The 6,189-nt window shown below is 34.5% G+C and overlaps 1 pseudogene; it reads right to left on the minus strand.

Moving 5' to 3' along the window:
• Positions 1 to 3,644: 3,644 nt before the first annotated feature.
• On the minus strand, positions 3,645 to 4,062 carry LOC100927123 (annotated as a pseudogene).
• Positions 4,063 to 6,189: the final 2,127 nt, after the last annotated feature.

The raw sequence follows: 6,189 nt of genomic DNA on the forward strand, positions 1-6,189 counted from the left end.
CTACCTCTGAGCATGCCTTCCATATATAGAATATGCATCTTCTTCTTGCCTCCTGATTTTCCTGGCTTCCTTCAAAATCCAGTTAAAATCCCACCATCAATAAAAAGCTTTTCCTAACCCCTCTCTTCTTAATCCTCACACCCTCCTTCTTTATAATTTCCAAATTATCTTTCATAAGTTTGTTTCTTCATCGTTGTTTGCATGTTTTCTTTCCCACTAGATTGTGAGATCCTCACAAACAGGTACTGTCTTTTGCTTTTCTTTGTCTCTCCAGCACTTAGTATGGTGCCTGGCACATAGTAGGTATTTAACCACTTTTAAATGATTGACTTTACCATCCATGCTTGCCTGTATCTATATCTGTATCTATCTATACTACACATAAAATCCTTTTCTAGGTACTATGATACTATATTAAATGAGTATCCCTTCAGGTCCTGATATGGTACAAAATACTATACTAAATAGTGCTAAAAATAATTCATGTTCTTAAGGAGTTTAGATTTTACTTGGGAGGGATACAAGGTATATACAAATAAGTACATAGCATATGTTTTCATTCTTATAAAAATGTACTAAAGATTTAGGGGACATATAAACCCCAACTGAAACTCAAGGAATATCTTTCTTGATATTTGTTTTCCTCTTTCAACCTGGACCTAAACCATGCTTCCTGGAACAGATCAAAAATTAGTCCATCACATTGCCTTTTATCAGTAACCTAAGAAAGGGTATACTTAAATCCATCTCTTGTACCTTTTCCTAGGACTCCTTAGACACTGGAGAAGGAACATTTAATTGCCAGGAATACCAAGTCACTCTACTCCTTTTTGTAGTAACCATGTTGCTTTTCTTTCAGATAACGCAGCATCAATGACTGAGAAAAAACCAATTTGTTCTGTCAAAATTCACTTATTGCACGCTGTGGGTGTTTCTCCATTTGGCAGATTTATGCCTTGTATTAAAACTAAAAGCAATGTCATTGCCTATTGAAGTACTTATCTTTGACATTTACTGTCACTCCTCTAGCAGCTCAAAGGACAACAACAGCTTAATTTTTCCATTTTGTTGATGTGAAATTACTAAGCCACTACCAAAGCTCGCTCCCCTCCAGATATTTAACATCACAATGTTAATCATTGGAGTGGCGGGCATAGACATGGGGCTGGTTATGCTATCTTTTATAACTCATGTAATATCCAGGAGAGATGTATGAGAAAGAGAGGTGCTTATTTTTGGAGAAAAAAATGTAAGTAAAATCATCCCAAAGGAAATAGGTAATACTATAGGAAGAGACAGTCATAGAAAGATGGCTTAGAACACTTTGGTCAAGGGATCTAACTCTTTCTTGGAATAACTCTGCTTAGAAAGCAGTGACTTTGGTTCTTAAACATCAATTAAATGGGTACCTTTCAAGCAAAACCAATATTAATAAAGATGTATTTTCTCTTATAGATCATCAAGTCTTTTGGGAACTGATTTGAAGCACATACCTTATAATCCCCAGACCTCTAGGACATAGTAATGTCTTGAAGGTTTTCTTTTGGGGAACAACTCTGAAACCCTCAAAAAGAAAGAGGTTATGATAAATGGTCAAAGGGAATGAATAGGCAGTTTTTCGGTGAAGAAATCAAAACTATATATAGTAATATAAAAATTTTCTACATCATTGTTATTCAGAGAATATGCAAATTAAAACAACAACTTTGAGATATCATCTTATATTTATCAGATGGAGTTAAATGATAGCAGCAGAAAATGACAAATATTGAAGAGGACGTGGGAAAATGGAGACATTAATTCACTGTTGGTAGAACTGTGAACTAATCTAACCATTTTGGAGAGCAATCTGGAATTATGACCTTAGAGTTATAAAACCATGTATACCTTTTGACACAGCAATACCACTATTAGGTCTGTTTCCTATGGGGATCAAAGAAAAAAGAAAAGAACCGACAGTTTCTAAAATATTTATAGCAACTCTCTTTGTGGTAGCAAAGAGTTGGAAATTGAGAGGCTACCCATCAATTGGGGAATGATTAAATTAATCATTGGCATATGATTGTGATGAAATACTTCTGTGTTGTAAAAAACGAGCTGCTGGTTGATTTTAGAAAAACATGGAAAGACTTGCATCAAGCAATGAAAAACGAAGTGAGCAGAACCAAGAGAATGTTGTGCATAATGACAGCAATATAATTCAAAGAATAATTGTGAACAACCAAGTTTTTCTGAGTGTTATAAACACCCAAATCAACTATTAGGACAACATATTTCAAGAAATTATTGAGTAAAACTTGCCTGATATGCTAAAAGCAGAAGCTAAAATAGTCACTGAAACAATCCACCAATCACCTCCTGAAAGAGATCCCAAAATTAAATCTCCAAGAAATATTGTAGTCAAATTTCAAAATTATGAGTTCAAGGAGAAAATACTGCAAACCATGAGAAAGAAATAATTAAAATATCAGAGAGTCACTGAGACTACAAAGAACTTAGCACCTTCCACATTAATGCTTTGGAGGGTATGGAATATGATATTCCAGAAGGCAAAGAAGGATGGACTACAAACAACTATCAACTACACAGCAAAACTGAGCATAATCTTTAGGGGGAAAAGACAGACATATAATCATTTCTGATGAAAAGAACAGAAGCAAACAGAAAATTCAATCTTCAAATAAAATACTCTAGAAAATCATAAAAAGGTAAATAGGAAAGAAAAAAATGACATATTATTTAAGGGTAAAACTGTTTATATTCCTACATAGAAAGATGATACTTGTACCTCTTGAGAACTATATCTTTGTTAGGGCAATTAGAAGGGGGTAGACATAGAAGGTAAAAAGAAACTAAAAAGAAAAGGACTGTACTGAGAGAAGAGGAAAGCAAAATGGGGTAAATTACATGACATGAAATGCCAATATGACCTATTACAGTAAATAGAAAGAAGACAGGAGGATGAACATTGTTTGAACATCAATTTCATCAGTTTTGCCTCAAAGAGGGAAAACATACATACTCAGTTGGGCATAGAAATTTATCTTATGCTATATGGAAATAAGAGGAGAGAAGGAAAAGAAAAGGGATGGGGTGGACAGAAAAGAGAGCAGACTGAGGGAGATGGTTGTCAGAAGTAAAAAAAAAATGTAAAGATATACAGGGCAAAAAGAGAAAAAAAAAGTATAAACAGCGCAGAAAATAGAATGGAGGGAAAAATACGGTTGGTAACTACAGCTGTGAATGTGATTGGGATGAACTATCCCATAAAACAGAAGCACATATCAGACTGGATTAAAAAACCAGAATCTTACAATATGTTATTTATAAGAAACACATATGAAGCATGGAGATACACACAGTAAAAGTAAAAGGCTAACGCAGAATCTTTTATGCTTCCACTGAAGTAAAAAGCAGAGTTAGCAATCCTGATCTCAGAAAGAGCAAAAGCAAAAATAGTTCTAATTCAATGGATAAGGAAGTAAACTGCATTTGACTAAAAGGTACCATGGACAGTGTAGTCATATCAATATTAAACACATATGCACCAAGTGGTATAGCATCCAACTTTTAAGTTTTTACATAATTCATTTATGATGATGAAAATCATTATCATCATGGATAAAAATCACCCAGAGTGCCTTTTATTCTTTATTTTTGCCACCACTGATACTTGCCTTTACAGTACCCCTGACTTTCTTCATTCTGTTCTTGTGTTCCTTTCGCTACTTTCTTGATGTCTTTTTCTTCTCATATAGACCATGCCTTGCAAGTCTGTGCTTTGGTTCATTTTTCTTAGCATAGTCAAGGGAATCATAAATCATGCCAAAGCCTGTTGTTTTGCCACCACCAAAATGGGTTCTGAAAAGACAAAAATGATGTCTCATATATCTTGGTCAATTTTTCTCTAATATGAGTCTCAGGTACCATGGCCTTTTCAGGATGGAGGACATCTATAACTACCTATTTATGCTAAAGAAGTCTCTTTGTCATGAACTTTCTGGTACTGATGGTTAAAGTGTCCTTCACTCTTGGAGCACAGTTCCTGGCTAGTTTCAGCATCAGAACAGAGAAGAGGATTCCAGGAGAAGGGCTAAGAGGAGTTGAGCCAAGTGGAAGAATGGAACAGATGAAAGACAGATGGTATCTAGCATCCAAATTCTTAAAGGAGAAGTTAAGTGAGTTACAGGAAGAAACAGACAGCAACACTATACCAACCTCTGCCCCCTCCTCTCAAAACCAGATAAACCTAATCATCAAATAAACAAGAAAGAAGTGAAGGTGAACAGAATTTTTTTCTCTTTTCTTATTTATTTACTATTTTCCCCACTTACATTTAAAATAATATTTTTTATATTTGTTTTTTTAAACTTTTGAGTTCCAGATTCTCTCCCTTATCCCTATCCCCGAGACCCCTTAAGAAACCACAGGTGAAATTATATAAAATATTTCCATAGAAGTCATGATTGTAAGAAAACATAGATCTCTCATCCTAATTGATAAAAATCCTCAAGAAAAATTAAATTAAAAAGAGAGAGTATGATTCAATCTGTATTAAGACAAAATCAGTTTCTTCTCTGGGTATGGATAAAAATTGTCATCATAAGTCCTTCAGCATTGTCCTGCTGAGAAGAGCAGTCATTTACAACTGGTCATCCTAGAACACTGCTATTGATTTGTAGAGTACATTTACTTTGCTTGAGTTCATGCATGGAGGACATTCCAGGTTTTTTTTTTTCTCAGAGTATCCTTCTCATCATTTCTCACAGAACATCAATATTCCATGACAATCACATACCATAATTTACTTAGTCCTTCCCCAGTTGATGGGCATACCCTTAATTTCCAATTCTTTACCCTTGAGAGAAGCTACAGATATTGTTTACATATATCTCTTTTTTTCCTTTGAAAAGATCTCTTTTGGTATTGATGCCTAGTAGTGGTATTGTTAGGTCAAAGGGTATGCATGAATTTATAGACCTTTTACATCTTTTGATCACTTAACAACTGGAGCATGGCTCTTGTATTTTTATAAATTTGACTCGGTTTTCTATATGTTTGAGAAATAAGGCCTTATCAAAGAAACTTGCTTCAAAATTCTTTTTCTTTTTTACAATTACTATTGCTAACTGTATTTTCCCCCATTTATTCTATCTTTCTCCGTTCACCCTGCCTGTTCTCAGAAGTTTTTGTCACCTTCCTCCTCTCTTCCCATATCCCATTCTCCTCCTATTTTCCAGCAGTGTAAGATAGATTTCTATACCCATATTAAGTATGTATGTTATTTCTTCTTTGAACCAATTCTGATGAGAGTAAGCTGCATTCACTCACCCTCTCCTCCCCCTTCTTCTCTTCTGCTGTAAAAGCTTTTTCTTCCCTCTTTTTATGGCAGACAATCTACACTATTCTACTCCTCCCTTTCCATTTCTCCCATTACATTGCTCTCTTCTTTCTTAATTTCTTCATTTTGAAAGATATTATCCCTTCATATTCAACTTACACCTATACCCTTTGTCTATATATATACTCTTTCAAACAGTCATAATGATGAGAAAGTTCTAATAAGTTATAAGTATTACCCTCCCTTGTAGGAATGTAAACATACAAGCCTAATTAAGTCCCCTATGATATCACTTTCCTGATTATCTCCTTATGCTTCTCCTGAGTCTTGTATTTGAAAATCAAAATTTCCATTCAGCTCTGGTCTTTTCATCATGAATGTTTGAAAATCCTCTATTTGATTGAATGTTTACCTTTTCCTCTGAAGGATTATACTCAACTTTGCTGGGTAGGTGATTCTTGGCTGTAATCCTAGCTTCAATGCTCTCCGGAATATCATATTCCAAGTCCTCTGGTGCTTTAATATAGAAGCTACTAAACATTTTGTTATTCTGACTAGGCTCCACTATACTTGAATTCTTTCTTTCTGGATGTTTGAAATATTTTCTCTTTGACCTTGGAGTCACAGAATTTGGCTATGATATTACTGGGAGTTTTCCTTTTGGGATCTCTTTCAGGAGATGATCAATAAATTCTTTTGATTTCTATTTTGCCCTCATGTTCTAGAATATCAGGACAGTTTTCCTTGACAATTTCCTGAAAGATGGTGTCCAGGCTGTTTTGTTAATCATGACTTAGTGATACACCAAAGCAAAATCAAAAAATAAAGAATAGAAAAAAATGTCATAT

The sequence above is a fragment of the Sarcophilus harrisii genome, chromosome X (assembly GCF_902635505.1).
Source record: "Sarcophilus harrisii chromosome X, mSarHar1.11, whole genome shotgun sequence".
In the NCBI taxonomy this organism is placed as follows: Eukaryota; Metazoa; Chordata; class Mammalia; order Dasyuromorphia; family Dasyuridae; genus Sarcophilus; species Sarcophilus harrisii.